This window comes from Enhydra lutris, unplaced genomic scaffold, assembly GCF_002288905.1.
Source record: "Enhydra lutris kenyoni isolate GAN:26980312 unplaced genomic scaffold, ASM228890v2 scaffoldscaffold371, whole genome shotgun sequence".
Lineage (NCBI taxonomy): Eukaryota > Metazoa > Chordata > Mammalia > Carnivora > Mustelidae > Enhydra > Enhydra lutris.
In genome coordinates, this window is record NW_019154455.1 from 13,017 (window position 1) to 24,825 (window position 11,809).

An 11,809-nucleotide genomic window follows, 5' to 3' on the forward strand; every position below is an offset into this window, starting at 1 on the left:
GTTTAGTTATTCTTTTTAATCTCTTGGGAGCATCTTGATTTTTTTTTTCCCTGTCTTTTCATATGTCTTAAAATTTTTGTTGTTGTTGAAAGTCAGACATTTTTGTTTAGGACAGTAGTGTGCAGAAAAGCCTTAACCTAGCAGAACTGAGAATTTTTATCCTTAGAAGGTTTGCTTGCACAGTTAGTGCTTGGCTTGCATCTAGAATTTAGTTTTCCAGAGCAAAGTCCTGCTATCCTGATAAGAGTGGCTCACTATGCCTATTTGTGCAAATCACACAGTTTATATTAAACACCTGCTTTCCTTCTGAAATTCTGGTATGCACACTTGGTAGAAGCTGCCTATGTGACCAGCCCACAATAAAAACTCTAAGTACTGAGTCTCTAATGAGCTTCTTCCCTAGTTGGCAACATTTCACATGTTTTGTCACAACTTGTTGCAGGGGAAATTAATATCTTGTGTGACTTTACTTGGAAAGGATCCTGGGAACTATGCATCTGGTTTTTCCCGGACTTTACTCCATGCATCTTTCCTCTTTGCTAATTTTGCTTTGTATTGTTTCACTGTGAGTTCTCCTAGTGAATCATTCAACTTTGGAGGGAGTATTGATCTTGGGGTCCCACAAGACAGTAGTAACTGAGGAAAATAATTTTCATCCCTGAATGGGCACACTTTTCCTTTGGCAAAGCCTTTAGTGTGGAGTTTTCAGTTAATTTGATGAAGAGTTTTAACAACTAGCTAGATAAATTCATACAATTTGATTTGTACTTTGTATACATTTCAAAGAAATTTAGTTATCTAAATAGATAACTAACAACCAAGATATTTGTGGGGTCCCCCAATCCAATGGGGGCCACCAAATTTGGGGTAATCTGGTGGAAGCCAGATGCACAGGCAGTGAAAGAATTCACCCAAGGCAGAACAAGGGAGATAGAAGTTTATTGACAGCAAAGCAGACTGCTGTGAGGCAGGGCTGGGGGTCTGTAGTTAAGGGGAGAAGATGAGAAGGTAATGGAAAGTATGAAATTTTCTTTTTTGGTACCTGTATCCACCCATTGGTCAGCTAGTGCTTATGATTCTTTTCAGATGGGTCTCCTGAAGGGCCTGTTTGTATTCAGCCAGGGAGTTACTGTGGGCCCTTCTATCTTACTCAGGTTTCCATTGTTCAAGTTGATTGCCTAAAAGCGGCCTCTACAATATTTTTAACTCTAATAGTCAAGCGGAATAGTGGTCAGCTAGGGACTGGGATCAGAAATATCGCATGCACAGACCATTTCTTCTTGAGATACCAACAATGTACTCTTCGTTAGTATTGAGATACACTGAACTGACCGTACACATTCTATGCACTTTTCTTCAGGTATTTTACAATAAAAAATTTACAATAAAAATATGTTTTGCACCTATTTTACAATAAAAAAATCTTCAAAAATTATTTTTAAAGGCTGAATTTGAAAGGACTGGAAAAAATTACTCCTCTTCCAGAAAGTTTAGACATACTGTCCATCTAAAGGATGAGCTCAGAGAAAAGGAAGCAAATTTTAAAAGCTGGCAGGTATTAACTTCAGGGGGAAAAAAAAAGGCCAAGAAATAAACAACATTTGCAAAACACTAATGTAAGCTTGAATATTAATTTAAACTAAACTCTTTAATGGTAATTGGAAGATAAGAATAAGGAAAGGATTTGTTTGAAGATGTAAAGGATACTACACCTCGATTAAAGGAGCTCCCAAGGCTTCGCAGAGAAGGGACCCTCCTGGGATCGGGCCCCTTCATCCCACCCCCAGGTCGCTGCTTGTGGGATAAGAGATATCCGCCAGGCCGGGCCAAGGCTCAGACGGGGAGATGGTAAGGACTTGCAGGTCGCTTGGCACTGACTAACAGGACCTTTCTGTCACGCCTTATCTGTCAGACGCCCAGACCGCGAACTCAAGCCGGGAAGAATGAACCCTTCCTTTGAGGTAGTTCTAGGACTCTGAACTACATTTCCCAGGGGCCATCGCGTCCAAGGCTACTTCCGGTAAAGGCCGCATTGGTTTATTGTCCAGGTTCCCAGACTTGGACACACATTTGTGGAGGAGCGGCGTGGAGACCTCGGTGGAGTTTTGCGTTCTAAACGCGTCCTGGAACTCATGGAAGCCCTCTGCCCCAGGTGTGAGCAGTTATGAGGGCGAAGGTCGTTGCCGAGGCCAAGGCCTGTGAATTGAGATTGTCGTCTCTGGGTTCTGAAAGGCTGTCCAGGCACTGACTACATTTTCCAATGTCCACCATAGCCAAGGCAGCTTCCTGTCCGCGCACCAACGCTTTCAGGACCGTAGGAAGCATTGCGCACGAGTGCCCGCGGAACATTCTTGTAGCGACCGCAGGGTCAGGTAAGAGAGTCTAAGACTCAGAAGCGAAATGACCCCTGAGGGACCAAGGCCACTGGGGAGGACAGTGAGCAGTGAGAGATTAATGTTTCTGAGTCTCAGGCTTTGCCAGCAAGAGGGTGTGGGAAAGAAGGTTGTAGGGAGCTGTGTATGTGTATGTCCGCTCCCGCGCGATCAGGAGGAGATCTGTGTGTGCTAGTGTGAAATTGTAACGGGAGCGGGATGTGGGGGTAATCGCTTAGGAGCTGTAGGGTTGGGGTCGTGTACGTGTGTGTGTTTGCATGCGCCCGATGGTAAGGGGAGCTGTAGGTGATTGTCATGACTATTCAGGTGTGACTGTGCTTGTATATGATTGTGACTGCACCACTGTATGCCTGACCGTGTGTGTAAATGTGGTAGCAGCAGCAGCTGCGGAGCCAGAAACAAAGAATATTGCGTTTAGTAACAATTACACTTATTCGTAAATGTGTGGAGAGCAGTTTCTGTGGTGGCCATTAGTTGGGTTGAGTCGGGTAATAAAGAATGTGGGGAGAGGAATAGGGGACAGTGTAGAAAACACATCCTAAGAATTTCTCTGTAAATATGAGCAGAGAAATAGAACACCAGCTAGTGGGGCTGGGGAATGATAATGTTGCAGTATATTGGTGATAATGAGTCACAAGAGAGGGAAAAGTAGAAATACAGGTAAGAATGAGTAAGCAAGGCTTATCTGTGTGGATGTAGTGCAACTGCTAGGTTAAAAGAGGGTAGTAGTGTTGCAGAGAGTGAGCGGTGAGCTCAGGTTTTCAAAAAACAAGGAGCAATATCCTGTATTTGGTAGATGTCAGCAGCAGTGAGGTATATTATGAATAATCTCAGGGCATGAAATTCCAAACTAGAGATTTTTAGGAGAAAAGTCTGAAAGTAAGAAGAACAAGGATGATACCCTCCCCCCCAGACCCAATGGCAAGAAGCTGCGGGGGTGGGGGGGGTAGGAGAGGGAGATGTTGAAAAGGCTGCAGAGTCCTTTGGGGAGAGCCAGGTTTCCCTTAGACCCAAAGGTGAAGGGAATATTCAAAGAAATACAAGTTGGAGATGGAAGAGGGATTTGTTATTAATTAATTATGAATTCCGGACGGCATACTAAAAAGTGTCAAGATTGGGGAAGGGCTGAAAAGGGGGTACATCCAACTGATTGGGTGGGAGTACAGTGTCTGAAAAGAGAGATTATTAGGGAATCTAAGGCTTATGATGGACATAAACATGGACACAGGGAATATTGATGCTTATTCTGGGTTGGGTTCAAGACTGTTGGAGAGGAAGTGATAGAATAGAAAGAGGTGGATTTTTGAGTATCCATCAGGAAGAGAGGAGCCAAGGACAGAAGCTTTAAAGGTCGTTGGGGTAGGCAAAGTCATCTCTCTGCAAAGATGGGTCCTAATCCCTGGAACCTGTGAATATTTTGCTTTACATGAAGGGCAAAAGGGACTTTGCAAACAAGATTAAGTTAAGGACCTTGAAATGGAGAAATTATCCTAGATTATCCAATTAGGCCCAATGGATTCATAAAGTCAGTAAACCTTTCCCAAGGGTTTAGAGTCAGAGGGAGCTAGAATCAAAGAAGAATGATCAGCGATAACAAAATTGTTGGCTGAAGGAAGGGAGCCAATGTTGGTGGCCTCTAGACTCTGGAACATAAGGAAATAAGTAATTCTCCCTTAAAGCATACAGAAAGGAACACAGCCCTGCTGACACCTTGATCTTAGCCCAGTGAAAAACATCTCAGACTTTTACCTAACTGCCTAAGCATAAGGTAATAAATTTGTATTGTTTTAAGCCATTGTGTTTATGCTAATTTGTTGCTTAGTGATAGAACTAATATAGTGGTATAGTGTCTTAGCCTTAGTGCTATGGAAGGTGTCTTGAGTACTGTGACATGAAGGGAACTCAGTCCTTCCTGATAAAGTTGAGGAATTCAGGTAAGGCACATAGGCCCCCTCTTTGCTTGCAATTTCCAGTTTTACTGCATTATGATATATATTTTTTTTATTTGATAGAGATCACAAGTAGGCAGAGAGGCAGGCAGAGAGAGAGAGGGGGAAACAGACTCCCCGCTGAGCAGAGAGCCCGATGCAGGGCTCCCTCTCAGGACCCTGGGATCATGACCTGGGCCAGAGGCATAGGCTCTAACCCACTGAGCCACCCAGGCGCCCCGCATTATGGTATTTTTAATGTTGGAATTTAATGAATTTTTCTTTGTGATCTAATATATGGCCAGTCAGTAGTATTTGTTTTCCACTTAATTTGTCTTTGCTTGACAAAAATGCATTAAAATACTCTGTGAGTGAAGTTTTATCTTACATAACCTGTAGCTTCTGCTTTATTAAAGTTGCTGCTGTTAGTTGATATATATTCATCTTAATCATCATCATTATAATTATTTTTAGAGAGAAGGGGAGGGAGAGGTAAGAGGCAGAAAGCGAACCTTAAGCAGGCTCGATGCCCAGCATAGAGCCTGATGCAGGACTCGATCTCACAACCCTGAGATCATGACCTGAGCCCAGATCAAGAGTTGGATGCTTAACCAACTAACCCACCCAGGAGTCCCTAGATAGTCATCATTATTTTTATTGTGAATCGTAGGCTTTGGTATTTTAGCATGCTCAAGATCATAGCCCCTGCTTTTTTTTTTTTTTAAATAAACAAATTGCTTTTCTTTTTTTAATTTCTTTTTTTAAATTTTTAAGTAGGCTCCACACCCAGTATTGAGCCCAGTGGGGGTCTTGAACTCAACCCTAAGGAGAAGACCTGAGCTGAGATCCAGAGTCAGACACTTAACCAACTCTACCACCCTGGCGCTATTGCTTTTTTTGTTGTCGTTAGTTTGCATTTGCTCTTTATATTTTCCCCATATTTGTAAAATTAGCTTTTTATCAAAGTTTATCAGATATATAGCCAAGTGATGATACAATCAAAAATTTTCTGAAATTTTCTCTATTCTCTCTTTTAAGGTGGAAATATGTCGTGTAGTAGTTTAGAAAGCACTCTTGTGAATAATACTCCCTAAGCTGTTGCAGCATAGAACTTCTTATATCCATTATACTTGAAGGACAGCTTGGCTGCATATAAAATCTTCGATTCTGTCATTTATTTTCCTATAGGTATACTTGAGAAACTGCCTCACTATTTGGGGCTCTGAATTTAGCAGTGGAGAAGTGTTAACAACTAAATTTCCTTTTTCTCATAGGTAACTTGATATTTTTATCTTGATTTCCCATGGGTTTTAGACTAAAATTTTTGGCACTCAGTTCTGAATCTTTTTTCCCTGCAGTATACTATCATTATGTAAATTCATGCTTTATCTCAGGAAATTATTTTTAATGTTAAAAATGTAGTTTTTTAATATTCCCTTCCTTGATTTGGGTCTGCTTATTTGTAGGTTGGATTATCTCTGACTTTCATGGGGTCTGCTTATTTGTAAGTTGGATTATCTCTGACTTTCATGGTTTTCTTCCAATAATTGTCATCTCTTTCTTTTTTTTATTTTGTTCTGCTCACTAGTTTCTGTATTCTTTTTTTATGAAGAAAAAAAAAAACTGTATTTAGACTTAGCCAGCTGGACTCAGTTTAGATGATCCCAATTTTGTTGGCAACATCCAAGGCATCATAGTCAGGGGCCAGTCGAACATATGCCTTCTTTTCTCCATCAGGCCTGATCAAGGTGTTGACCTTGGCCACATCAATGTCATAGAGTTTCTTCATAGTCTGTTTGATCTGGTGCTTGTTGGCCTTGACATCCACAATGAACACAAGCATGTTGTTGTCTTCTATTTTCTTCATGGCTGACTCAGTAGTCAGGGGAAACTTGATGATGGCATAGTGATCAAGCTTGTTTCTCCTGGGGTGCTCTTTCGAGGGTATTTGGGCTGCCTTCCGAGACGCAGAGTCTTGGGTCGTGGGAACATAGGTGATGTGTGGATCTTCTTTTTATGTGTGACTGTGGACGCCTTTCAGCACCACTTTCTTGGCCTTCAAAGCCTTTGCTTTGGCTTCGGCTTTGGGAGGGGCAGGGGCTTCCTTCTTAACTTTTTTCAGCGCCATCTTCGTAAAAGGGTAGTTTCTGTATTCTTTGTCTATGCACTTTCTGTGGTATTTGTCATACCTTGTGCTTATTTGTTTTTCGTTTCTAAAGTGATTCTGCCTATGTCCTCTTTAACTTTTGTATTTAACGAACTCTCACTTAAAGTCTCTCCCTCACTTCTTCCCCATTTCTGAAATCATTATAACACTTGTGCATGTAGTCTTGCCTCAGAGCTGTGATTATATCATAAATTATTTTTTTACTCATACTGGAATATTGGATAATAATTTTAATCTTCTCCGATGTCTTTTAGGCAGTTTTCTTCATACATAGGGGTATTTTGGCACTCTTTTCAAACATATCTAACAGTATCTTGGGACACAATGGTTCTAATTTTGTTATTTTTTTGGAAGGTGATAGATTATCTCAGAATAGCTATCACTGGTGCTTTCCTTGTGAAAAGGTAGTTTTTAGTTTCTTCTGCTCAAGAGTTCCCTCCTCTGTAACTACAATAAAAAACAATTTCTTTAAAATAGAGTTCCTCGGGGCGCCTGGGTGGCTCAGTGGGTTAAGCCGCTGCCTTCAGCTCAGGTCATGATCCCAGGGTCCTGGGATCGAGCCCCACATCGGGCTCTCTGCTCAGCAGGGAGCCTGCTTCCTCCTCTCTCTCTCTGCCTGCCTCTCTGCCTACTTGTGATCTCTGTCAAATAAATAAATAAAATCTTTAAAAAAATAAAATAAAATAGAGTTCCTCAGGGCACCTGGGTGGCTCAGTTGTTAAGCATCTGGCTTTGGCTCAGGTCATGATCCCAGGGTCTTGGGATTAAGCCCTGCATTGGGGTCCCTGCTCAGCAGGAAGCCTGCTTCTCCATCTCCCACTCCCCTTGCTTGTGTTCCCTCTTTTGCTGAGTCTCTCTCTGTCAAATAAATAAAATCTTTTAAAAAATTAAAAAATAATAAAATACAGTTTCTCTACAGAGAAAGGGGAACCCTCTTGCCCTGTTTGTGAGAATGCAAACTGGTGCAGCCATTGTGGAAAATAATATGGAGGTTCCCCAAAAAGTTTAAAACAGAACTATCCTGTGACCCAGCAATTGCAATACTAGGTATTTACCCAAAGAATACCGAAATACAGATTCAAACAGCATTATCAATAATAGCCAAACTATGGAGAGATGCCAAATGTCCATCACCCAATGAATGGATAAAGAAGATGTGATGTGTTTATATATACAAAGGAATATTATTCAGCCACCATAAAGCATGAAATCTTCCATTTGCAATAACATGGGTGGAGCTAGAGTGTATTACGTTAAGTGAAATAAGTCAGAGAAAGACAAATACTCCTATGATTTCACTTATAGGTAGAATTTAAGAAAGAAAACAGATGAATATATGGGAAGGGGAAATGAAAAAAAGGAGAGAGTAAAATAAGGTATAAAAAACTTAATGATAAAGAACAAACTAAGGGTTGACAGAGGGAGGTGGGGGAGGGATGGGCTAGATGGGTGATGGGTATTAAGGAAGGCACTTGTTATGATGAGCACTGGGTATTGTATATAAGTGATGAATCACCGACTTCTATTCCAGAAGCCAATATTGCATTGTATGTTAACTTCCTAAAATTTAAATGAAAAATAAATAAATAAAATATGGTTCCTTTGAACAGCCAGGTTTTCTTTGTTGTTCAGAACATAACCTGGTTCAGAAGGACTCCTACTATCACTTCTGAGTTCCCTAGTGTCTTCTCTGCTGCAGTTAAAGAATATAGCCAGGGGTGCCTAGCTGCACAGTGGAAGAGCATGTGACTCTTGATCTTGAGGTTGTGAGAGTTTGAGTCCCATGTTGAGTATTGAGTTCACTTTTTATTTTTTATTTTTTTATTTTTTAGTTCACTTTTTAAAAAAAAATTTTTTAAAGAATACAGCTAGGTTCCTAATTTGCTTGATGAGGCCGGTATTAACCAGATACCAAAACCAGACAAAGCATGTCTCATAAGAATTTGAGTGCAATAAATCTCAACAAAATATTAGTAAGCCAAATCCAGCAACATATAAAATGAATTATACAGCATGACCAAGTAGAATATATCCCAGGAGTGTAAGGTTGTCTGAACATCCAAAAATCAATTAATAGGATATATCATATCAATAGAATAAAAAACAAATATCACATGGTTATTTTAATAGATACAGAAAAAGCATCTGACAAAAGCCAATGCCTTCGTTTATGCTAAATGAAAGACACTAGTCACAGGAAGTTCACATATTGTATGATTCCATTCATATGGAAGTCCAGAATAGGGAAATCTATAGAGACAGAAAGTGAATTAGTGGTTACTTAGGACTGAGGAAAAAAGGGAGGGAGAATGAGTCACTTGGGTTTTGGTTTGGGCCAGGATTTCTGTAGACTCACTTTGACCTTTTTTCAGGGAGAAAATGGCATTCTTAGTCCCTTTGAAAGCTCTTGAAGAAAACTTGACCTCTCATGATTCCTTCCTTCTAGCTCTGCTTTCTCAGGACTCTACTTCACCAGGAGAGGAGTCTAGAAGACTGATTGATTCTTGGAATTTTAAGTCATCATGGCCCATGTGAGTTGGAATTGCCTTTCGCCAAAATTATAATCATTTATATCACATTGGATGAATACTTTTATTTTTTATCCTTAAGCTGCTTACTTGAGTTACTATTCATTGTAGTAAGTGATATTCGTGAAACAGTCCACTGCCTTCCTTAGGTGTCCCTCTTCTCTCCAGCATGGCATTCAGCACCTCCTGTGTCCCAATACTTTGGCAGAGCACTGAATGAGGAGAAATGTTTTCCCTTAGAAGAAATAGTAGAGACTATCTTTTCAAACCTGTGGGTTAACAAGGTGGAACTGATACACTACAAAGGGATACACTACATGAAAGCTTTTATTTATTCTGTAGGATGGGTTGTTTCAATTAGTAGAGGTAAGAGTTGGTGTTGGTTGGTATTCATTTTATTCATTGGCAGTTTATCATGCTTTTAAATAGAGGATTGATGAAAGGTTAAGTTCAGAGAGATCTGGGATCTTGCCAGGAAATCAATGAGAGATTAATATTATTACTATTTTTTATTTATTTATTTGACAGAGAGAGATCACAAGCAGGCAGAGGCAGGCAGAGAGTGGAGGGGGAAGCAGGCCCCCCGCCGAGCAGAGAGCCCAGTGCAGGGCTTGATCCAGGACCCTGAGATCACGACCCAAGCCAAATGCAGAGGCTTAACCCACTGAGCCACCCAGGTGCCCCTAGAGAGATTAATATTATTAACAAGACATGTGCTGATTGTCAGCTACTTATCCTAGAACCCAGTGATTTTATACAGTCCCACAGAAAATGGTATTCAGTTAAGAAGTGTGTCTTCTAAGAATCCTTTCAACTTCAGCTAACAGAAAATTCAACTAAAAGTAGCCTAAGGGGGGAAGCGTTTATCACATAATAAATCTAGAGTTAGTCATGTAAGCCTGGCATGGCATCCCAGCGGTATCAACAAAGAATTCCTAATTCTGGACTGCCATCCTGTTGTCTGGTGCTTGTCACTGGAAAGTCATAAGGATGTTGTGACTGAACAACTGGAGACTGTAAGAGCATATAGGCACTCAGCTTCAGTCACACTAATTTCCATGTCATTTCCCCCATATGACAGGCAGCCAACTTCAGTTTTTGCTCAGTGAGTATACTTCCTACACTGCCCTTTTCATTTCTTCCCCCTTGTATCTAAAAGATTTTAAAATTTCACCATGATGCTTGTGTTGTTTGTTTCAGCAGGTGATGATGTTCAGGGATGTGGCCGTAGACTTCTCTCAGGAGGAGTGGGAGTGTCTGGACTTGGAACAGAGACATTTGTACAGAGATGTGATGTTGGAGAACTACAGTAACATGATCTCACTGGGTAAGATTCAGAACCTGACCCCAGAAATTTCTGATTTCTACATTGTGAATTTTTGAATTATCTTTCAAGGATCTAAGGGAATTTCTGATTTCCTTCTGGGAAAATGGTTTATGCTTTGTAAATTTGGCAATAGTCATCAATGGGAACCTCCATCTTCTCCATCCTTTAGAAATACTTCATGCCTTTTTCTTGCTGTTCCTATAATTATCTGTCTTCCCTCGTAACTGAGGGACTAGATGCAAATTTTGAAATCTTTACCTCATGGTTATTTCCTATTTCTTATCTCCAATCAGGACTTTGCATTTATCAGCCGGATGTGTTCTCTTTACTGGAGGAGGGGAAAGAGCCCTGGATGGTTTCTCAGGATGAGACAGGAGGACCTTGCCCAGGTGAGTGAGGGCTGAGCTATCACAGGGAAATCATCACTGTAGATAAGAGCCCAGATGTTTAGTGAGGCAGAAGCATCTCTGAAATATTGGCCTCGAGTCTCCTCAAGGGATTAAAAACCTGTGGATAACAATCTGAGACCTAGACAAAAGTAACCTCTTCACCATGCATGTCCAAATGGCCCTTCTCTTCACCTCCAAATACCACTCCAATTCAGTGCTCTTCAGTTTCTTTCCCTCATGTTATAAAAAGGTAAGTGTCATTCTTTTTTTCCAGTAGTCAGTTTATCAGTGCTTTGACACAGTCTTTCTCTCTTTTTTTCATTTAGATATTTGTAAATTTCTGCATTTAGATATTTATAAATTTCTCCCTAAAAAAAAATTGACCCTGTTTTTATTTTACCTACTATATCTTAAATTTTTCTTATTTTGCCTAAATTCTCCCTTCCTTCTGCATTTCCTGCACTCACCAATTTGTTCTTTTAACCAACATTTATTGATTTTCCAATTTCATTTTGGGATCAGAAGGGCTAACAAAGAGTATATAATCTATTAAGAAACTTGTATTCTCTTCTGTGACTGGAACATGCCCATAAATTTTGGCAAAATAGGCTCTACATTAAGAGAGGGCCTGATAGCCTGCTTAGTTGAAAATCAGGATAATAGGTGAAAATGGCTTCTGGCTACAGTGAATAGCAAGCGGCAAAAGAGAGTTGAAGGCTAATGGAGGACAACAAAGAGAGTACAATGTCATAAAAGACAAGTCCTGGCTGTCAAGAGGAAACAAGGCACATATTTGGCAAATTGAGGCTAATTGATGAATTTTCTATTATGGGCAGGACTCATATTGAAATAACATACTCTTGGAGCTTTTCTTTTTCCCCCACAGTATTTGTTAATTGTTTATTTAGGAGGGGTTTTTATTATTTGAAATATCAAGGAAAGAAAAATTTTATTTCCTTATTGGAATCATGTTTTTAAATTCCAGAGGTTATATTTGTGTTTTAAAATCGTTCTTTTTCTGAACTACCAATACCTGAAACAACTTGAATGAATCTCCAGGATATTGTGCTGAATGAA

The 11,809-nt window shown here is 40.2% G+C and overlaps 1 pseudogene; it reads right to left on the bottom strand.

Moving 5' to 3' along the window:
* Positions 1-5,959: 5,959 nt before the first annotated feature.
* LOC111140271 lies at positions 5,960-6,449 on the bottom strand (annotated as a pseudogene).
* Between the last annotated feature and the right edge of the window lie 5,360 nt (positions 6,450-11,809).